A 24539-nucleotide genomic window follows, 5' to 3' on the forward strand; every position below is an offset into this window, starting at 1 on the left:
GCTACGGGGTGGTCCATGATTTCTGCCAAATTTGGCTGCAAAGAGGTTTCCTGACCTCAAGTGGAACTCCCATTAAGAATGCTGAAGTGGTTGGAAAGTTGCGTGAGGCAATACAGCTGCCTAGGCAATTGGCTGTGGTAAAATGTGCTGCTCATAGTCGCAGTGGTGATTACATTGCCACTGGAAATAAATTCGCCAATGACTTGGCACAATATTGTGCACGAAATCAGAATTCAATCAATCAGGCAAAGGAAAAGGAATCGATTTCTTGTTTCCCAATGTTTACTAACACTGTGGGAACATGGGATGAGGTAAGACAATTACAGGAAGAAGCAGGAGAGGAAGAAGTGAAACAGTGGGTAAACGCAGGATGTGCACCAAGAGAGAAAGATCATGTGTGGGTCTATCGAGATGGAAGACCAGTTATACCTGATAACATGATGTCTGCCATGGCACGGATGTATCATGGACAGGGACATATAGGGAGAGACGCCATGATTAGGTCTTTTAAACAAACTTGGTATAATGCCAAGTTTAGGCTTGTGGCGGAAAGTATTTGTCAAAGATGTCTAATTTATCAGCAGTACAATCCAGGAAGAAAAACAGTGGTGAGTCTAGGAACAATAGGTCGAGAGGGAGGACCTTTCACCAGAATGCAAGTAGATTTCATTGAGATGCCTCCTTGTAACAGGTTGAGGTATGTTTTGGTAATGGTATGCCTATTCTCTAGGTGGGTAGAGGCGTTCCCAACAAGAAGAAATGATGGAATGACAGTGGCAAAATTATTGTTGAGGGAATTTATACCTAGGTTTGGGTTCCCGGTAACAATTGAATCAGACAGAGGAGGACATTTTCATAATGAGATCATAAAACTGATTTGTGAAGCATTGAATGTACGACAAAAACTGCATTGTGCCTACCGACCAGAGGCTTCTGGTGTAGTAGAACAAATGAATGGTACTATCAAAAACAGAATAGGGAAAATGTGTTTAGCCACAGGTATGAAATGGCCCGATGTCTTGCCTCTAGTAGTCATGACTATTAGATCAATACCAGACAGAACTACTGGTTTGAGTCCTCATGAGATCCTCGTGGGACGCACAATGAGACATGTATTTATACCAGTCAACAAGCTGATAACAATAACTGATGACATGGTATTGGAATACTGTAAAAGCCTGGCTGATGCAGTTCATTCTGTGTTTCATCAGGTCGGAGCGGATGCTACCACTCTTGAAAAGAAGCCAGCTCATGATCTAAGCCCAGGGGACTGGGTAAGGATAAAAGTACACAGAAGACGAAACTGTTTGGTTCCCAGGTGGGGAAAACCAAGGCAAGTCATCTTGACTACAACAACAGCTGTGAAGTGTGCTGGATTGAAGAACTGGATCCATGCAAGTCATACTTTGAGAATTCCAAATCCAGTTGACTGTAAAGAAAAGGAATATTTTGATGAATCAGAATCCACTACTGAGTCAGATGACGGAGAGCCAAAAGATAAGGCAAGAGAAAACTCTGAAAGGGGGGGGAGACAGAGCCAATGTTAACTTTGGTCCCCAGAAGTAACTCCCTGAGGAAAAGGTTACAGATTTCTGAATCCAGTTCAGACTCAGAGACAGAACAAAGAGCACATTCGTCCAAGAAAGAACAAAGGAGGAACAAAGAAAAAGAAAGTGGAGAGACAATAAAATAAATCCGTGAGAAGGAAGTGCCAGATGAAAGATTGAGAGAAATTCCACCTGAAACAACACCTTTAGATGGACAGGTGCCAGCTATAGAGAGAGAGGGAAAGATTATTGCGGAAGACCCCCGAGGAGGTGTAGGGAACTCCAACATCCAGTTAGAAGTAGGGACAAGTAGTCAGCAGGAAGATTGCGTGACGGAGATTCGAGGAGGGACAGAAGTAGGGAAAACAAAAGAGGTGGAAAAAGAACTCATTGAAGGTAAAAAGCAAGTTGAAACAGAGTCTGAGGAAAGCGAAGATGAAATACCAGAAGGTCGAGTTCTGAGAAAGAGAGCTTGGAGAACTGAAAAGAATGATAAAGGGAGTAAATTGAAAAGAGCGGCAAGTGAAGGAAGAGGCGGATAGCCAAGGAAATCCAGAGGTGGTTGTACCGGAAGTGGTTAAGGAAGACAAAGATTCGGAAATCCTGAGAGTTATCTTGTCCGATATTGGAGAAGAAGCGGATGTTCAGGACAACCAGTATGCTGAAAACTAAAGGAAAGTGAAAGATGATGAGATGCCAAACTATATGAGATAAAGAAATTACTGATGGAAAAACAATAAAAATACTGAAAAGACAAAAACTGGTAGTACCACGTAGGTGCTTAGAAGCCTTGGGTTAGAAACTAGTTGTGAAGTAGAATAGGCTAAGTCAAAAGACACGGCTCATTTAGAATATGGCAAACATAGAAAGTAGCAAAAGTAGATGTACCTTCCTTAGAAGATGGTGCAAAATGTGTTGTTGTTGTACAGGATTATTAATGCTTCTTTGGGGTATTCTTGCTCTACTAATTTCATTTAAAGTTACTGTAGATACATTAGAAGGACATAGTGATAACATAACTAATATAGGGAAAGTTCAAAAGGTAGTTCCAACTAGAATAGATAAAAACTATTTACATAAAGACAGGTCAATAACAGATTTTTCTAACAATGTGATTTCAAAGTTGTTGTATGAATATGTAAAAACATTGGACGTAAGCGATTGCTACGTTTGTATGCAATTACCTGCATCTGTATCTGAAGGAGTGACTTATCATCACCTTCCTGTAACGTATGTAGTGTAGTAGCTAGTTTATTTTATCAAACAGGTAAATTAGAGTATTATTTTTCAGATGTAGATACTATGGTGCCGATTCCGATCCGTTAAAAATATTCCCCGTACGAATCGTATCCGGATTTTTTTCCGTACAAATCGTACAAGTCCCGTACAAACTGGCAAGTACGATTCGTATGTTAAAAAATCCATACGAATCGCATTGGGAAAATTCCCCGACACGTCCTCGGGTCGGAAAAAGTGTCCGACACGTCCCCGGACAGTTTTACGTACGAATCGGTAAACTGAAGTCCGAGCGCGCAAGTACGATCCGTCCCATCCGTCCGAATGCACAACCGTATGGAAAAAACACCGTACGGAGCGATCTCCCATAGCAACCATGGAGACGTCCAAACATGTGCCTGCATACGTGCCGAACACCCCCCCAGCCCACCCCCATGTACGTGCCGTACCCCCAGCCCACCCCCCCAAGTACATGCCGTACACCCAGTCCACCCCCCATGTACGCGTCGTACCCCCACCCCACCTCGTAGGTACGGAGCGTACCCCCACCCCACCTCGTAGGTACGGAGCGTACCCGCACACCACCCCTGTAGGAACGGAGCATACTCCCACCCCACTCCCGTAGGTACGGAGCATACCCCCACCCCCGTATGTACGGAGCGTATCCCCACCCCCGTAGGTACGGAGCGTACCCCCACCCCGTAGGTACGGTGCGGACCCCCAGCACTACGGGGGTGGGGGTACGCTCCGTACCTACGGGGGTGGGGGTACGCTCCGTACCTATGGGGGTGGGGTAGGGGTACGCTCCGTACCTACGGGGGTGGGGTGGGGGTACGGCGCGTACTTGGGGGGGTGGGCTGGGGGTACGGCGCGTACATGGGGGGGCTGTGGGTACGGTGCGGACGTGTAGGGATGGAGGTACGGTGCGTACCGGGCCCCCTTTTCGTCATGCATCGCGGCGTACTTAGCTTTTTTCGGCACTTTTTGAGTCCCGTAAAAATGTTGCCGTCCGAAGTGCTGTGGGTACGATTCGTACTTGCTGATCCGTAAAACGCTGCCTGACTCCGTGCGAATGTCGCGTACGCGGTGTCCCGGATCCGAATCGTGGGTATATTTTAGCCGGTCTGTGTTTTTTACGATTCGTACGGAAATGGTGTTTCTGTACGAATCGTACTTGCGGGTTTGTAAGGTGTTTTTCCCGGGTACGAGTCGGACGGAGAAAACGCTCCGTCTGACGGTTCGTACCCGGGTTTTACAGGATCGGAATCGGCACCTATATTTTCACAAGTACCAGCAATTAACAAACTAAACAAGGTAAAACCTGCAAAGGTATTGGGTGAATTTTTCTTAGAGACAAATGAACTAACCTTAGAATATATATTTAGAAATAACTTGACTTGCAGTTTAAAGAAAGAGGAGAAGACATTTTTGGATATGGTTGAAGAAAGGAGATTGAAAATGCAAAGGAAGGTTTCAGAAGGGAATGTGGAGAAAACGTTTTGGGATGTCGAAACGGAAAAACATTTAAGAGGGGAAACAAGTCCAACTATGGCTTTAGATTGGCCTCAGAAAGGGAAATTGTGTATAAGAAGGAATCAGACGGCGTATGACAATTATTTTCTAGGGAATAGTGAGTGCCATGATACATACCGAATCATGGGAGGATGGTGATTTAAAGGTGGAAGAGAGCCAGTCTTTCCAGGACTATATTTTATCTGTGGGAAAAGGGCATATTATCGTTTGCCAGACCATTGGTATGGCACATGTTATGTTGATCTGGTTTTTCCAAAGATTTTTCACATGGATAGAGGAGAAGATGGTGTACATAGTTTAGGTAGTTATTTAGCACGTAGTAAGAGAGAATCTTGGACTGAAATTGTGGGTGACATTTCTGGAGCACTGATACCCGCAGTGGGAATATCTCTGAATGCGAACAAAATTAGAAAACTTTCAACAGTAGTGGATCGCTTGTCAAAAAGCACCGCTGGAGGATTCTTATTGGTAAATACTGAAATGGTTGCCATGCGTGCTATGGTAATGCAAAATCGACTTGCCCTTGATATTTTATTGGAAAAAGAGGGTGGAGTCTGTGGAATGCTGAAAGTTCAACACTGTTGTACTTATATTCCTGACGAAAGTAGAGATTTGAAAATTTATATTAAAAATATTACAGAATTGCATGACGAAATTGTACCACTGGAGGTTGAAGGTGTCTAGGAGAAGATTGGTAAGAAAATATCAGCTATTAAGGTTTTGTAGTAAAATTAGGTAGTACATTTATAGGTAAGATATTATTTCCATTAACCTGTGTGATTTCCTTAGTATTAATAATTAGACTAGGTTGTATTTGTTGTAGAAAGAATACAAATCAGAAAAGAATAAAAAGAGAAATCTTAAGTAGAAGGGATAAGAAACAAGAAAGAGAATTTGAAGAAATAGAACTAGAAGAGTTAAAGGATAGCATGTATAAAACAGCAAAAGGAGAAGAAACAGGGGAAACTGAAATATGAACGAAACAAGAAATCAATTTAAATTTCTGTAAAAGGGATACAACATTTTTAATTAGTGTGGTGATATAATCACCAAAGGGGGGATTGCTGGAGCGGGTGATACAACATTTTGTATACCCCCCCATTCTGCATGTTAATTTTAATCCGAATAATCAATTAATTGTAATATTATTAATTTGTTTGAAGTGATAACTCACCAATCATATTAACAAAAGAATTACACGTGGGAATTGCACCTTGCATGGCTATATTAATTGTGAACTAACTTGAGTACGCATATTAATAATAGAAAACTAGAATATTGCATGTTATATGTCGCTTTGGTGATGTATTTGTGATTTGTGCTTTATTCAGTGAGTATAAACCGCTCTGAGTGTTGCTTCTGCTAGATAAATACACACACATATGGGTATTAGCAAGGGGATAACATTTTATTAGCCATTTCTATGTTTTAATTACGTTTTTGTGTTTCTTTTGCTTAAGTTGACCATTTCGGCCTAAACAAGATGGCTGAACGAGACGTTAAACGTGACTGCCCTGACAACACGAGGTTCTGGGTGAAGTGCGCAGGCGTCACCGCCAGCAGCAGTGGCCTGGACCTGACCCCGGGAGAACATGTACCCTTCAAGGACGCTCCGGGAACCTATCCAAGACCAAAGACAAATCACAATTTAAAAGCCGGAACAAGCAAGTTTGATGACTTAATTGTTTGACACCCTGAGAACTGTACCCCTCGACCCCAAGTGGACCAATCAGGACTTTCTAAACCCTGATCTTGATACTTTTTGACATTATTTTCATTATAAAAGTAGGTAGGGAATTGAACTATTAGCTCTTGTTCTTCTTTGACGAACTCGATTTCCTGATGTTATGTTGATGGAGAGGACGGTGACACTGCTGGACAGCTGTTATCCTGAATCTTTGAGAGACTGAATTGCGGCCTAACTTTGCTGAATAAAATTCTTCTTGACTGACTGACTTAGAGGACGACTTTAGCCAGAATAGGTAAATATGATGCTCTGAAATGCTGATGATGATTTCTAACGTTTCTTGCAATATTTCTTAGATAAAGAATATTTGATTAATTGACAAATGTGTTGTGTCGATTATTTTAAGAAGGGAATTAAATGGGATTTGAAGACTAGATAAATGACTGTGAAACTAAACCTGCAAACAACTAAATGATCCATCTCCTTATGAGAGGGATATCCTAGGTTTTGAAGTCAATGTGTTTAAGGTAAGGTAAAGGTATTCCTCTCATGTCAGCGTTTGGAAGCATATTTCCCTCAGAAAACAGATCAACGGAGTGTAAGTATTGGTGTTATGGGCCCCACCAATGAATGTATTTGAGTGAATTTGATGCTGAGGTAGTTGGTCTGTGCTGAAGTTGGAATTTGACGTTCCGCGCTGCAACATTAGCACCAGCATGTGAATGGGGCAATGAATTTATCACCACTTGGGCTGCGATTAAGTGAGGATAACTCGCCGATAAGTCCTTGAGAATATGCCCCTATGAGTATGGGGAAGCACAAAATAGACAGAGAAAAGGACAGTGTCCAGGCCCCACCTAGGAGCAACACCAGGAGTAATACCAGGAGTAAAACCAATTTGGATGCTTTCCTGGTGAGAGCTGTTAATTTTGTCGCAAGGGACATAGACCTAATAGAGAGGCGCCTATCATTGGACATGGAATGTGGGAAGAATCCTACTCTATTACTAGAAAAACCCTACAAGGAAATTAGCCCATCCCAAAGTCAAAGCTCAAGTTTAAGGGCGGGGGATCTGTTATACCACCGAGCTCCGATCTAGGACTAGATCCCACGTTGGATCCAGATCGGGCGTTGCAGACAGATATTGTCCAGAACTAGTCCACCAGTTCTAGTAAAGTGGTGGTAAGGAACAAAAGGAAACTGAAGCTGACGACTAATGAACAGGCCAAAAAGGCAAGAACGTATGCCCTCTGCAGGAAGAAAAGCTACAGCCAATTAGAAGGGTATCTCTATCCTGTCTGTCCTCGCCACCTGATTGCTGTCCTTATGTGGCAGTTTTAGTAGGAGCACCTCCCTTAACATATGACAAATTGGAGAACCATACAGAGCTTAAGAACAAAGTCTGCCACTAGCTTGTCCGTAATGCAGATTTTTACTTGCACAGAATTGACAACATATTGTTGGTGCTGAGGGTTGGTTGGATAGGCCATATATCTAAAACTTTAGAGGGGAACTGTGTGGTCATAAACTGTAGGCAACCAAGTATGGTAAGCAACTGATTCAATCTGGACCGAGACATTGGGCAGAAAGTCCAGTCATTGGCATTGATCGCCTTTTAAAAAAAGATTTTTATAGACCCATGCAGCCCAGAGGTGGGAGGTCCCAGCCACAAATGGAGTCATTAAGCAAGAACATGGGGGAAGCCCCCCTGTTACAACCAGCAATAGGTTTGCATTTTTATTAGGATTTAATGCCAATGACTGACTTGCACCGATGGACCAGGAAATGGGTAACCCAAAGGACAAGGCGACGGATGCAGGGGACGAGATGCTGCAATCCTATTATCAGCTTCCAAGGAAGATTTTTGCCCCCATGCAGGGGTAGGAATGATTGTTCCTGCTGCAGGCAAATGTCCCAATTCATTGGGCCACAATGGTAGTCCTGCCTGGCAGGCTAATACTCTCCCCATTGCCCCTTGGAATAATAAACGTTTATCCTGGAACATTGCAGATTTGATGAATAAATTGGGTTGTGCAGAATGGGCTAATTTTGTGGATCAATTTGAAATCTGTGATTTCCAGGAGACCTGGGTGACAGGTTCTTTATTTAGAACTGGGATTGCCTTCTTTGACCGACCTCCCCTTGAAGGCAGGAAAGATCCACCAGGAGGGGGCTTGGCAACATGGATCGGTGTCACACTTGTAGGCTCCTCAAGCGTGACTGATTTAGGATCCCCTGATGTTTTATCTGTGAACTTTAAGTTTGCAAAGCAGGTTTCTATATGGGTGTACAACATGTATTGCAGGAATGAAAATCATGAGGCCGACCTGGTAGTTATTGACCTAGTTAGTGGCCACCTAGTATCTCTCCCATTTGACACACTTAGAATTGTGATGGTGGATTTCAATTGTTACTTTAAACCTATTGATGCAGGATCTGGTCTCATTAGTGGGGAAGAGAATTAAGTATGGGTGATACCTGCACTTACTCTGCCACATGTTAGGAGGTGGTTAGCTTCTGTTATGCAGCTGAATGCTTTTGTTCTTAGCAATGGTTTAAGAGCATGCAACGGAAGAACCCCGTTGGACAAGGATGGGAGGGATGCATTGAATCAACAGGGTGCCTCGAGTCGAAAAGATTTCATCTTGTTGGATATTGGTCTATGGTCCATAGTTGTTGATAGGGAAATGGTGCAGCGGTATGAAAGTGACCATAATACACTAGACTTTACTACTGGTTCATCGGGGCTTAATGCCTCCTCCTGTGCCAATTAACCATTTCAGAGGAGGCTGGCCCCCTCAAGTAACTGCCAGAGGTTGAGGTGGAGTGTCATTGCCTCAACTGGGTCAACAAAGAGTGAATTTATGAGGCTCTTGCTGCAGCCCTAGAAGCAGTCTTATAGTTGGCTGGAAACTCCATGCCATTGGCTGCATGGGGTGACCTTGATATATTTCACAATTTTGGGGTCGATTCCGATCCTGTAGTTTTTTTTTCCGTACGACTCGTATCCGTAATTATTTCTGTACGAATCGTACAAGTCCCGTCCGACCCGTGAAGTACGATTCGTACGGGAAAAATACATACGGAACGGCCTGATCCGTACGAATCGGATCGGGAAAAGTTGTACAAGACGGACCCGGACACTTTTCCGTACGAATCGTAAAAATACAGTCCGACTGTACAAGTATGATCCAGACCAGCTTTCCGATTTACGAATCGTACGGAAAACGTCCCGTACACGCGAAATGACTTTACCCGCTACGAAGCGAACTTTGTACGACTGGTAAAAGTTGTTCCCGGGGTGCGAGTCTTATAAGAGTACGAGTCGTACAGGCCCCCCATGCATATGTACGCACCTTACAACAACATCGCCTATGTACGCACCGTACATATGCAATGTTGGGGTACGCACCGTACATACACAACGCATGGGGGTGTATGCCTGTACGACTCGTATCCCTGTACGACTTGCACCCCTGGGAACGTGTCAGAGTACGACTCGTACCGCGGAGAACGTCGCGTATGACTGAGTCGGACACACAAAAAAACAGAAGCAAATACAACGAAACGAGTCGTACTGAACCACAGACACTGTAAGACAGCACAAGGAGGGTCTATTCGACTTGCACAACACCACAAAACACGTCTACAGTGCACAAAACATGGAAATGACTGACCTGGCCACATCCAAACAGGCAAACAGAGGGGCAAACTCACAACCACCCCTTATAACACACCCACCAAAAACTCAAACTGAGGTCCACCCACAAATGGACCAATAAAAAGGGCCCACACACACAAACCATGAGCCTTTGCAACAGACTCACTGCAGCTAAAGAGCACACATCACCAACAACTGCACCCATCCACCTTAACATATACATTTCACACAACCTCCTTCACATATACCCCCTCTTCACATTCAGACCCACACCTTCACATTCAGACCCACACACCCACAACCATCCACACCCTCACCCCACACCATGCCCACAGACAAGAATCCAAAGTTCACAAGGGAGGAGCTGGAGATCCTTGTCAATGAAGTCATCAGAGTCGAGCCACAGCTGTTTGGAACATTGGTCAGACAGACCAGCATAGGTGAAAAATCACGCCTGTGGCAGAGGATCGTTGATAGGGTGAATGCTGTTGCACCCATCAGAAGGACCAGGACTGAATGCCAAGCCAGGTGGTACGATCTGCGGAGGTCAGTCAAGCGAAAAATGAATGACGACTACGCCCAGAGCAACATCACTGGAGGTGGTGGGCCCCGCAGACCAGTACATTTCCATCCCTGGGAGGAGTAGGTGATGGCCCTGCTTCCGCCGGTGGGAGTACATGGACTTCAAGGACTTCCAGAGCCTGGTGAGTAAACAAACAACTTTTGTAACATGGGGGTAATGGCATCCACACCCCAACTACACAAAATGCACGCAACTACCCCAAGCCCTCACCGGCCAGAACCACAGTCAAAAACAACGCTAATGCCACTAACATGTGTATGCCCCATTGAGAAAGCAAGGCCATGCAATGTCCCATGCTACACGAAGCACTAACCCAAGAATGGATGTCCAGTATGCTGGGAGGGTGGGTGTCACAAAACGCATTGTTGAACTCCAAATCAGACACAATTGCCCTCATCCCATATGACCCAGGTACATACCCATGCACCATGCGCAATGCACAATGCACAGGGACTGGGAAAGTACTGACAAGATAGCTGACACTTGGCCCTGGTGTAGGCAGCACAAGGACCTCCTGTGACCAGTGCAAACACAAACAAGGTCAGATATCTAGGACAGGAAACTCACACTCACTGTCATGGCAGCATGCTCCATGGGGGGACAGCTACATCACCTGGGAGCCCCAGTGCCAAATCACACTACACCCACCAGCAGGCCCTGTCACACACACCCCTTACACAAGCAGACACACCCGGGACAGGCAATGGATTTACCCACTGTCACAATGGACATGTAACAAAACAAGACCAATACATAGCCGAAGAAGCATCCAAGCCAAAAATCTACATGTCCAAGACTCAGGAGAACATATCAATCTGTCCCCCGCCACATACCCATCCACAAGTGAACATTGAGGAGAATGCTAGGCACATACAACTGCCTGGAGGAACAGTGCCAACTTGAATGTGTATGAAACATGGATGTAGCATGAAACAGCATTAACATTGTCTGTCTCTCACACACAGGGCAACGTGATGAATCTCCCCCCAACAATGGGGGTGAAGAATCACAGTCCCAGGCTCGGGAGGAACCTGATCCCACCGGCAGCGACGCCTCTCAACACCCCGCGGATGACCCCGACCGACCTGGACCCTCTGGTGTCCAAGCCCCTGCAGCACCTTGTTCAGGAACATCTGTGCCAACCACCACCCCCATTCCTGCCACATTCCAGGAGACACCGAGGAGCCATGCCCGCAGTGAACAACTGAGCCAGTCTGACCAGGAGGGATAAGGTGTGCCGGGCACCCAGGAGGGGGCAGACAACACCGCCACTGCCATCCCTCAGGGGTCTCGTAGACCCGATGTGCCCACAACCGCAGCCCAGGTTCGTGTGGGCAGTGGTGGTGGGAGTGTAGGCAGGCGGAGGCAAGAACCTGACCAGCCAGCTGAAGGGACTGGTATGTCACACATACACAACATCATGGACGCATACCGGCGTGACACCAGGGAGTTCAGCCAGGTAGTGGGGTCCCTCACAGAGATAAAGGGGACCATCACAGAGATGAAGAACCAGCAGGCCGAGCAACACGCCAGTCAACAAGAACACCAAGAACGGATGGAGGCAAGACTGGTTGAGCTCCTGGCGGTGCAAAGGGACATAAGCCATTCACTCCGTCGGATCGCCGACAACATGGGCAACCCTCCCTGTGCCACCAGGCGAAGACCACCACCAGCCACAGGGAGGGAGGAGGAGGAGGATTCGTCCGACGGAGCATCCCAACCATCATCAAGGCCTGCATCTGAAGGTCCCCCGAGGAAGGTGGGTCGTCCACGGAAAAGACCTTGAGAGGCAGCGGCCCATCCACATCTCCCAGGTCACCTGGCCTGGCACCTCGCCTTCATGTGCGACAGCATCACCTCATTGACTGACATTATCTGCCACATGGACTTTCTGGTCACAGTCTGACCAATGATGCCAAACACTGTGGTCTGGACTCTGCTGACTTCAAATGCCAAAGATCCCATCTCCCGCTGTGAACTTTGGATTCTATGGTCCCTGTATTGCACCTTTTTCTTTGCACAAATCATGCCCAGACCTATAATTTAAAAAAATCATAATTGAAATTTTATGTTGCAGTCATTTAGCATGAGTCCACAACATACGTGTGGGGATATGTCAAAGTATGCCTGAGTGTGGAACTAACTCCAGCCATCCATACACTGGAATCTGAGTCCGGTCGAGGACACACATGGGTCACAATGTATCATCAAATACAGACATGGAGCTCAATACTCACCCGTGATGGCCTCAAGCTGCTGAGGGAGGGCTTGCAATACTGCTCGGACAGACCAATTTGGAAGAGTATCATGAAGGCGTAGAGGTCATGGGTCATGTGGAGGTGCCCGGGGAGGGATTCCCAGGTCTGTTTGGCGAGGTGGGAGAACTATCACCTGCATGCAGTTGTTCTGTGGATGTGATGAATGGTGGCCAGGGCAAGGTTGGTTGCACGGAGTTGGACCAACGGGGTGTTGGATGACAGACGTCCAAGGTCGGTTTCGGGTCTGGGGTTGTGGACTGCCTCCCATTCAGAGTCTCATTAGCCCCAGTTATCCAAAACAACTGCCAAATAAAATCTCCTGGCTGAGACAGATGAATATTGGATCTTTTGCTTGTGGCACTTGTAATATGTGCAGATTGGCCATAAGAGGTATAAAAACATTTGATTATAATGGCTCACACAAATATCAGATTTATGACCACATAGATTGTTTAACGAAATATGTGGTTTATGTTATTCAGTGTAAGTGCAAGAAAATATATGTGGGTAGAACCATTCGCCCCCTTAAAGAACGGATGGCTGAACACTTCCGTGTACTAAAGAATCTGGATGTTAGATATCCTTTAGGTTATCATGCATCTATCTGCCCTAACCAGGACAAATCACTTGGCTTCCACTTTCATGGTATAGAGACTGTCAAGATTGACTCTCGGGGCGGCAATAGGGAGCTAAGATTACGCCAGTGTGAGGCCCGATGGATTCTTAAATTACGGGCGGTGGAATGTGGGATTAATGTTGAGCATGAATTACATTATTTTCTTCATGATTAAACACATATTGTGCTGTGTCCCAATATATGTCCCTTTTTACAGCTATATGTTTTATTCCACAGCTGGTGTTATGCGGGTACAAATATATGCACTTATTGACTGTAATACTTTAGAGGCATTATTATATACATTCTTCCATACTTATTTTGCCTTTTTCTGATGTAAACCTCCATTTCTCGTGGTTGATTGTAATTGACTCAATGTATTATATTATTTTATACAATAGAATTTGATCCTTTTACTCATTTCTGGGGTCTTTTGGTCTCTCAAATTCTTTTCACATAACTCAAATACTGCTTCATAGCCTTATTATTTCCTGTTCCCTTTCTGATGGGAGTGCTATTATCTATCTTGTATTCCCACTTGTGAATCTGTCCAACTTCCTCCCCCTTCCTCTTCGCCCTCCTGACATTTTTGAAATTAAGCGAGTATAATGTCTGACATTGACTTCATCGAAACGGCCTTATACTGCTGTTGTAAGGTTTTGATGGTCATTTTTGTTGAAGCACTTAATGTGACGTGAAGGAAGCCGGGTTTTCCTGCTTGTTAAATAGAGATAACATATTCGATTCAGTGCCATGTAGTAACTATCAGCTTACCTCTGGGATATAGGAGAGGCTGATTATTTATCTGACTATTTTTAGTACCGTTTTTTTCTATAGAAATAAAATTAAGTATTAAGAAATATACACGCTGCAGACATTGTCTTAACCAAGATGGCGGCGACAAATACGCGATATTGACACTTAATATATAATAATCAAAATATAAATGTACTTTGACAGGCTGATTCCTGACATGTAAATATAATCTTAATTTTGGGAATTATATGTGATAATTAGGCTTGATAATGCCAGGGGTTCTCCACATGACGGTAGATTTTTCCGGCTGTGATATATGGGGTATTTGCACTTTACAAGATGACGACCAATATAGATGTTAAAATGACTAGTCCCTTTTCAAAATTTCTGAAGGAGCCGCGTTTGCCGATTGGCGCGTGTATGTATAAATTGGAATCCAGGAGGGAGCTCGGCTTGATACACAAGCAAGACATCGGTGACGACCGGAGTACTCTCCTTTCTCTACCTCTTCGTTTTTAGGTAAGCACTTGTGTAGAAACGCAAGCCTGTGCTGGTGCTCATTGAAGTACCCTTTGGACACTGCAGTAACTCGTACGGCTTTCCCGTTCACTCATTGCCGATTATTAGGCTTGAATTTATTCTGATATAGACACGTAGATATGGCGTGCCGGAACGATATGTCTCATTTGACTATAATTATATATAGAACATGCGGGCTTTTAGCGAAATTAAACTCTTGGCATATTTACGTTTACGAATTTCTGTCTTAGACTAATGGGACCAATTTGTGATAGATGTGTTTGACCTATATTTGGTCTTTTATTTTTAGAAATACTAATTTCCCCTTCATGCGATATTTTGATCGGGACTGCAAAACCATTGAAGGTAATCTCTGTTTAATGATTTTTTTTAATATGACCAACACTCAATCCTTTTGAGTGAATTTTTAAGAACACTACTTGTCTTAGGGCTTTTGTTGAATAATAAGGGCTTATTTTGGTCCTTTTTAATCGTTTTCAATTATATTGATATTTCTAAAATGTTTGGAATATTATGCATCCACAGTAAGGACTCTTAGAGTGCTGTTTAGGGAAGTCGTACGCGTTTGACTAAGGTCGTGATTTGATCTGTGTGGAACAAGACACAATATGATGTCTATTCTCATGTGGGTTTTCTTTCCCCTTAGACGTTTATATACACGTATGAAAGTGTATGGATCCACACTAAAAATATATTATAAGTGTGGCGAACTAGAGATAAATACCTCGCCTGAGTTTTACTTTCATGGTGAGTACTCCTTTAGGGAGATCCTATGGATTTAATTGGAACTCACTTAACTTTTGTGTGGCACATTAGGTCTGTTCTATTCTTTCTTCCTTTAACTTCACAACGTCGGGTAATTAATTAAACTCCTAGTATGGAGTCCTCTTTTGCTTTCAAGGTGGTCCTCTGTTGTGTGCTTTCTTCTTGGTTTTTTCCGGTGCAGGGTAGCACTGGGTGGATATCTCTCTCTTTTACTCATGGTTGCTTATTTCACTTTTATTTGAATCACAATTGCACTAATTGCTTGGCCCCTTTTGTACTCAGATTTTGTGAGAATATTATGTAAAAGTGACAGATATTTTGAACAGAACAATTTTTATTGTTATTGTTGTAGCCCTGAGGAAGTCGCCGGGCAACTCACCCGAGACGAAACACGTGTTGGCTACTGATCCTATTTTGGTGTTTCTAATGATGCCAATATGTCACTGTGGAAGATCTGAGAAAGAATAAAGAAGACTAAGGAAATAAAAGAAGAAACCTGATTGTTTGACTTACCGGACTCTGAATCATTGTTTTTGTAATTGCTAATGAGAACTGTTGCTTATAGGCTCAACTGCCTTGTTCTTTCTCGGGAACACCTTTTTGTTCTTTAGTTTTTTCCTTCTGTTACTTTGTGACGAAGGAACATTGGGGCATAGGTGGCTGTCCCCCTTGATGTTCCCTAGAGCACTTTCCAGATATTGATTTATATAACCGACAGGATATTGGATGTGCGCAAGATTGTAACCCTGCCATGGTTTGAAGTGTTATTGCCTCCTGAGTGTGGTTGAGGAGTCTGAAGGTGATCCTGCATTAGACAGTGAGCCATTGTAGCTATCTCAGGTGGACGATGATGTGGCTGGGGCGGGGGATGTTGAAGATGCGGTGTGCGGATGCACCCTGGATGTGGACAAGTTCTCCTGCAGTTTTGCTGTTGTTCCTCCGTAGAGGGCGGTGCTGTAGTTGACCCGGCTGGTGTCGTGGACCTGGGGGACGGTCTGTCTTGCCTTGGAGTGGATCTATCTGTGGATCATTTGCAGCATGCGGAGGGTGTTGCAGCATGAGGTACAGATGGTGTTGAGTTGCATGGTAATTGTGAGCGATGAGTCCATGATGAACACCAGCTTGCGTGCGTGGCCACTGGGTGCTGGTGCGGTGCCCAGGCCGGTGGGACACAAGGAGTTGACCCAGCCGTAAGGGGACAATCCTCAGATGATGACCTCAGTCCTGTCCAAGTCCAGCCTCAGGTGGCTGATGTTCAGCCATTCGTCAACGGATCTCATGCCTTCTTGAAGGTTGGATCTGGCAATGTTTGGGTCTTTGGTGAGGGTGGGAAGCAGCTTGGTGTCAATGGCATACGAGATGATGATGAGGTCGTGTGCGCATGTGATGGTGGAGAGGGGGGTCATGGAGACATTGAAGATCGTCACGCTGAGAGATTAGCCCTGGGGCATGGGCCAGATGACCCCAGTGTACTACATGCTGAAGGGTGGAGGCTGACTCCCTGGGTCTTGCTGGTGAGCTACTTGTTGATTTAATCCTGGGCCCTCCTCTGGATACCAGTGTTGGAGATGTGTGAGCTGACAGTGTGGTAGCACATGGTGTAGAATGCCGTTGAGAGGTCAAGGGGGGTGGTCTCACCATTGTTGAGCAGGGCAAAGTTGTCGTTGGTGGTGGCAATGATGACGGTTGCAGTGGTGTGATTACTGTGGAAGATGGTCTGGTGCCGGTTGGCTGGAGCTGTTTGCGTGGAGGAAGTTTGTCAGTTGCTTGTTGAGTGTCTTCCTGATGACATTTGCTGGGTAGGGAAGCAGGGTGATGTTCCAGGAGATCCTGCAGTACTGCCGTCCGTTGTTTAAGAAAGGCCTGGGTCTCTGCATGCCTCCAGCTCCCATGGAATGTAGCAAACTCAAAGGAGACATTCATGACGTGCTGGACGTGGGCTTCAAGGATGGGGAATGATGTGGTTGAGATGTTGTGTGGGAAGGGGCCTGATGGAGAGCCAGAGTGGATGGTGCACATGAGCCAGGTGGTGTATTTGCTACTGACGGGAGTCCAGAACCTGAGGGGGGTTTGTCCCGCGGATAATAGTGCTGTCTGCCTCTGTGTGCCAAGGCTGTCGTGTATGTCCATGAGCTTGCAGTGGTAGAAAGTTGCAAGGGATTTGACCTGCCTTGCAAGGGTGGGGTGTCTTTTGGATGGAGAGCTGGTGTCAGTTCACTCACAATGCTGATGAGCTCCTTGATGTCGAGTGTTTTGGTGCCTCAGCCCTATCTGAAGGATCTCCACTTGTCCTTGCTGATGATATGGTGATGGCGGTGTGTGGCGTTTTCCAGGGCTGTAAGGTAACTGATGGTTCTTTGTGTTGCAAGGTTTGCACAAGAGTCCGGCTAGATCTGTATGAGTCCAGTAGGTCTGCCTTGTCCCAGGTGGCTTAACTGTTGTTGTGCTTCACAGGAAAGTCCGTCAATGTGGCAAGATTGTTGGATCAGTTGCTGATCCAGTGTGTGAGGTTGCAGGGTGTGGCGGTGGTGTTGGTTCGAGTGTCCCACAAAGCTTTTCTGTGGTGACTTACATCAAGCATCTTTGGGGGATCGGTAGCGGGCTGTGGGGCAGTGTGTTGCTTGTCGGAGACGTGGATGCAAATGTTGAAGGACCAATGATGGATGGTGGTGTGGTTCTCCTCCAGCAAGAAGTTACTGGCCCCCAGCCACATGTAGCCTGTGGAGGTGAGGGTGTGCGTGCAGATGTACGTGTTGATGGCTTAGCAGAATTGTGGATGTAGGCCTGGAGATCTGTAGATGAGTGTTACTCTGAGGGTTGCCAGGGGGTTGGTGCGAAACTGGATTTGTGACTCTGAGGGTGTACTTGTGAATAAATTGCAATTCATCCTCCGGGATTGTTGGTGATCTTGTATCCGTCTGAGATGGCAATGAAGAAGTTGTGTGCTGAGGATGCTTTTACCAGGTTACTGTCATGAAGGTGATGTGTGGGGCTGTTGTGTTGAGGAGGTAACAGAGTCCAATGGCGTGCTGGTGGATGGAACGGGTGTGGAGTAGGAGGCACATGACCTGGTTGTTCTGACATGGTCTGGTAGGCGGGGCAGAGCTGTGTAGGCAGTTGGAGTTGCACACTCAGCCTGCAAAGGTGTCGTGTGTGCGCTTAGGGGTTGCCTGAGAGCAGGCGGTTGATTGTCTGGTGGACATTGCTTGGAGGGTGGCTGCAGCATGAGCCTGTTGTGTGACGTGGGTCATGCAAGGACCAGAGGGTCGTGCACTGTGCACGTTGCAGGCGCAGACGGTCCTGCCTTTGGCACAGCGTTGGCGCAACAGTGGCACAGACAAGCTGCTGGCTGCATTAAGAATGGGTGGATGTGGGAAGGGAGGAGCATTTTGGAGGCGTGTGGGTTGCAGAATCAGGGCACTTGGTGGGGCGGTGCCGCAGGTGAGGCAGCAGCAGGCGGAAAGGGTGAGAAACTAGGCAAAAAGTAGCACACAAAGACAAGGAGGTCAGAAAGGCACAGTGCAACAGGTGTATGTTAAGGAAGGAGTGTCAGGTTACTCATGGGTCACTCCGAGAAAATGTATGAACAATCACCAAAAATGACGGCCACAGGATCAGGGAACAAAATGCGGAGCTGCGCACAGGAGACACACCGTCAGCAGGCGTTGACGTCCCGTTGTGGGGAGCAACCTGCACAAATACATACACAGCCAGGTATTTCATGCCCAATAGAGATTATTAGCCATGAAGAACTGCATGCATGTTGCTGAAGTACACATACACTCATATGCTCAATCTTTGACAATCATGCCATAGATGACACATGCAAACTGGCAAGAGATCTGCAGTGACAGAGATGAGGCACTTTGGATTGTGGTGAACACCTTTATTACACAAACTCACACAAAGGGAAATGCATCCATATGAACAGACTCACAGGTCAGTTGACATAACATGTGGGACATACGCTGGACCCCCCCTTCACAACACGGATGTTGTAAATCCCAATGAACTGGCACACAAGTTAAGGGGATTAGCCAAACACATCCTGCTGCACACGGAGAGGCGGCAATTCCCCATAGAGCCTGTTGTTGTGATGTCCCACACTATGTCCACCCGTAGCATCCGCAATGTTTCAGAGGCAAGTTTACACACATTGATGCCTTCATCAGACTCCACACTCCACTACAGATGACTGTCAAGAAGGGTGACTATCAAGTCATGGGAGTGATGCTACATGTTATATGCTCCATGGTGAGAAGACATGTAGGCATGGTATCACAACATGCACAGAAGCAGTCCCCACACATTCCCAACCCGTACCACCACCAAAAAGCCTTGCAGCAATCTTTACCCAAACTGACATTTCCACATGTCTGTGCATGGAACGCTGATTCAGCACACGTTGCAATCCTCATGAGGAATAGCAGGAGGACAAAGATGACACGAGCAGACAACAAGCGCAAAAACCTGGCAATGACAGACACACAAGAAGTCACCTAAAACAATTCTCGCCGCACACATGGTCAGTTACGAAACATGAACAATGTTGGACACATGCAAATTTCAAAGAAAGTCTCTCCACAAAACTGTGTGTCATGACATCATCACTCGAGTGACACATCAGAACACACATCAAAGTCACTTTGCATTCAGTCAGCTGGACACACACATTGCAACACATGCCACTCAATGCTACAAGCTTGCACACTCATACCCACTGACTCACCATTATGAGAAGAAGTTGCGTATGAGCTGACTCTGGATATCATCCTCCTCCTCATCACTTGCCTCGTGACCAAGCCCTTGATCCTCCACGGGTGGATGTTCCTGCTCATCCGGATCCAGGATGAGTGGCACTGCGTTCTCAACTACCATGTTGTGCAGCATGCAGCACACGATGAAGATTTTGCATACCTTCTCCGGTGCATATGGGAGGGACACGCCTGTCTTGCCTAACTAAATGAGGATTCTTTAACACGCCCTGCAAGCAGCATTGGGCTTTCTTAGGTGAGTCATCACCACGTGTGCCATGATTAGTTTTAGCACTCCATATTTCAAGCACACCTGACCATACACCTTACTATCCAACAGGCTGTCACTTCCCTGTCCCTGTCCTGATGAAGACCCGCATTGACTAGATAGTAGTGCAGATCCTGGGTTGAAACGTTGACAAATATCCCCTGGACCAGTTGAAAGATTCTGCGCAAAGACCTATTTATTCAGTCTGCAGACCTACTTAAATATTTGTTTTCCTGGCCTTTTTAAACCGTCGAAATCCTTCTAGTCATCTTGTATATATTACGCAATATCACTACATCACTGAGCACCACATGTCACCTTGTCACAAATTATATTTCACTTTGAGCCTTGACAGCCTTGCAAAATGTAATTTGGGTATTTATAAATGACGCAATTTATAAAACTCTTGAATACCCCTTATGGTCTTTGTGTGTGTTGCTTATGACTAATTATCCTTTCTATGAATAAACCAAAGATTGGTTCAATGGTTTAAGAAATAATTTTCACCCGACAGAACCACTGTTACTTTTGTATACGATTGCCCAGGTTCTGAGGGATACTGGGTTACCCCATTGCTATTATAATTGGATTAGTGCAGGTTTTGACCTGCAAGGGTTTTTTGCTCTCATTTATTGCTTTCTGAATTGTGTTCTTTGTACTGTGTTTGTATTGTTTTAGTATGTCTGAGAAAGAAACTCTGTCTTACAGCGAAGATTATATAGCGAAGCTAATACAAGATCAGGGTGCTTCTAACTTTCTTCTAGGATCAGACAGAGTATCAGTTGATGTAGGCCTTAACGAGAAGCTGGCAAAAATTGAAAGACTAGAGAAAAAACTCATTAGATCACGCCTCCATAGGCATGTACTAACTAAGTACCTGCAATCAAATATAGTTCCTAAGGGGTTGCAAGTTCGTAACGAACCCGCTATCTTTATAGACGTCCCAAAATTCAGGGAGGGGTTCAGCTACGTGGCAAACAACTGCTCTAGACACTGGATGGTACTTGGTGTAGAGACTGCGATTGAGTACGTAAAAAATCTGACGCAGGAAATCGCTGAACTTAAGAAGGAAATTCTTGAAGACAGAGCCCTCTCAAACGCTAGAGAAGCTCTAGAGCGAGCGGAAAAGACATTGGCCGACTTCGATACAGTCACACTAAACAGGAAGCTAGATAAACTTGCAAAGAATGTAAGAAGTTACGACAAGAATACAACTTATCCCTACCTGTCTGACGATTATTACCAACAGGATAGCCAAGGCTTTTTCTCTAACAGAAGCAGACAGGGTCCAAGGAGGTCAATACATTTTCAGACACTTCAGCAGGAAGTGGTTCAGATTCTGACTCTGATAGACCCTCTACCAGCTACCAGAGTAATCAGGGCCCACATTTTTTAGGGGAAGGCTACCGTCAGGCGAACAAGGGGAGGAGGGAAGACACTGCACTGGGAAAGACCAAGGAGTTGGAACAGAGGCAGGAACACACAGCAGGGAACATCACGTGTCCGTTTCTACTAACCAGAAACACATGGGGAGATTTCCACTCGGAGCCAAACCTACAGATGGTAGAAACCCATAGAGGGAGTCGTAATACCACCCAGACACTGAGTGAACATATCCTAACCACTATTGATAACGCTACCAGCAACACGTCAACAATGCCCAACAATGAAAGGATGATGGCCACCTTACACAGCACTAACACCTTAACAACACAGAATGTGATGGCTTGTCAAAACGATAAACCAGATCAGAGAGAACCCATAATCAATTTGTCAGACCACATCATGTCTAATGTAGAGAGAGAGGTCCTCGCAAAAGGACTTTCATTTGTTCCGACTGTTATACCCGACTCATTCCAAGTAAAACTTGAGCTTCAACGATTTTTCCGAAAGATCAGACTGAAGTATTACTTTAGTAAAAATACCTACAACCCGAGGTCAGCCGCCACAAGTTTTAGACCTGTCTCTACTTTTACACCAGGTGCATACCTGATGAGTGAGAAGATACTGGCTTTTGAGAAGATTGTTCTCCAAGAAATCATGCAACTCTTGGATGCAAGAAAGTACATACAATATAACATCAGCAAGGAAGAAAAACTGGCACTCCCTGGGCAACAATAACTCCATTGTTATCAAAGCAGCGGATAAGGGCGGCGTTTTGGTACTGCAGAATACTAGTGACTATGTAGAAGAGATAGAACTCCAACTGGGCAATTTGGAAAGCTACCAACCTATCCCACGAGACCCTACCCCTCTTCTAAAATCATTGATAGAAAAGCTAACCAATGATGGAATGATTGATGAATTCCTGAGCCAACCTGAATATGACTTTCTTAACAAAAAGGAACCAAGGATTCCAACGATTTACACACTACCGAAGGTGCACAAGTGGTTAGTTAAGCCGCCTGGTAGACCGATTGTCTCTGGATGTGGTTCGATCCTGGAACCACTAAACCAATTTATTGACCACTTTTTACAACCTTGGGTCCCCAAAACAAAATCCTTTGTTATGGACACCATGCACATCATACAACTGCTGGAGGGGCAGGCATTTGATGTGCACACACAACTTCTTGTAACACTAGATGTGTCCTCACTTTACACATCAATCTCCCAAGATAAAGCATTGGATCTCATTAGAACCACAATAGACGCACGGCAGAGACCGCACTGGATTCCAATAGACTTTTTGATTTCACTACTGGAGATTGCTATGAAAAAGAACTATTTCATCTTCAAAAAACAATTTTACTATCAGTGCAAGGGAGTGGCGATGGGGGCTACCTATGCACCAAGTCTGGCCAATATCTTCATGGACCACTACGAAGAGGAACACTTGTACAGTCATGAAAATCCATACCTCAATCAGATTGCGGTATGGAAACGTTATATTGACGACGTCATAATGTTGTGGTCCAGCGACACCAATGAACTGAATGAATTCCATAACGGGCTTAATACCAGGACAAGGGACATTCAATTCACAATGACAAGCAACAACGAGTCAATAGATTTCTTGGACCTCACGTTTCAAGTAGAAGAAGGCTTACTATACTGTGATCTCTATCGAAAACCAATGGAAAGAAACACATTGCTGATGTATGATTCACATCATCCTCGAAACCTGAGGGATAATTTGCCCTACGGGCAATACCTCAGGCTGAGAAGAAACTGTACCAGAAGGATAGATTTCTTTAAAGAATCAGAAACCCTCACAAGTCGCCTGAAGGAAAGAGGTTACCCGACTGGACTATTGAAACGGGCGAAAAAACGTGCCTGGTACTGTCCCCGCGACCAACTCTTGGAGGTCAAGGCGAAATCTATCGAGTCAGACAATATCGTCTGTGTAACCACATTCAATACCAAGAGCAATGACATTAAGAAGATTGTTAAGAAATATTGCAAGCTGGTGGCAAGTGAGCTACAGACTAACCAAGACCCTATCTTCGCCTTGAAGAGAGGCAGAAATATCAAGGACACAGTCGTCAGGGAATTCCTAGAACCCCCCAAGCAGCTGGACCTTAGAAACTACCTTGGTCTCCCGCCAGTGAGCGGACACCATAAATGTGGACAATGCAAAGCGTGTGATCAATGGCAAGAAGGAACGACATTCACATATAACAAAAGAACGTATAAGCTACCACACTTTACCAACTGTAATAGCTCCCATGTGATATATGCCATCCTTTGCCCCTGTGGCCTAATATATGTTGGACAAACCATCCAGAAAGCTAAGGCTAGAATTCTACAACATATGAGCAGAATAAGATGTAAAGTACAGGGTGCACCCATGGTCGAACACTTTATGACACACAATCATTCCCCTGACAGTATAAAATGGTGGATTATAGAAAAGATCAGTCCCAATGCAAGAGGAGGTGCAATTTCTGTGGCCCTAAACTATAAGGAATGTAGATGGATTCACTCGCTCAGCTCGGTACAGACTGGGTTGAACGAGATGGAGGAGACCGCAAGACAAATGGGACAACTCTAGCCACTTAGTACATACCCTGACCATGTCCTTTTTCTCTTGAAAATGTATTGTAATACTAGAGACAATTCTGTTATCAAATGCACTGTACATATTTTGCACATAAAGCTTGAAGTATTTTCTTTGTTACACTGTATAAATTGCGCACTTATGTTTTTTACTATATACACGTTCGTATTTTAGAAAATTGTGAATGTTTTTATACATGCATGCATGCAATATAAAACGTGAAGACATGATCTAATAATGTTTGAAGGAATAATGCATGAAGAGACCTGAATATGATCATAGATGTACTGGAAATGTAATTCTAATTGGGACCCCGGAACTGTCAATACGATGGG

General features: G+C 45.0%; 1 protein-coding gene and 1 long non-coding RNA gene across 5 annotated transcripts in view; one reads left to right on the forward strand and one right to left on the reverse strand.

The window, feature by feature from the left end:
• The window catches only part of IL1RAPL1 (interleukin 1 receptor accessory protein like 1), a 2372066-nt gene that overhangs the window by 544763 nt on the left and 1802764 nt on the right, over positions 1–24539 (reverse strand). The window lies entirely within an intron of this gene.
• LOC146805257 (uncharacterized) overlaps positions 1–24539 on the forward strand; it is a 312230-nt gene that overhangs the window by 241249 nt on the left and 46442 nt on the right. The window contains exon 4 of one of the 4 annotated variants that reach the window (XR_014967819.1): positions 15535–15584. The exons of the other annotated variants lie outside the window; for them this stretch is intronic. This is a non-coding gene — a long non-coding RNA (uncharacterized LOC146805257). Of the gene's footprint in view, positions 1–15534; positions 15585–24539 lie in introns of those variants that run through there. 4 annotated transcript variants of the gene reach the window in all.

Source organism: Triturus cristatus, chromosome 8 (assembly GCF_964204655.1).
Source record: "Triturus cristatus chromosome 8, aTriCri1.1, whole genome shotgun sequence".
In the NCBI taxonomy this organism is placed as follows: domain Eukaryota; kingdom Metazoa; phylum Chordata; class Amphibia; order Caudata; family Salamandridae; genus Triturus; species Triturus cristatus.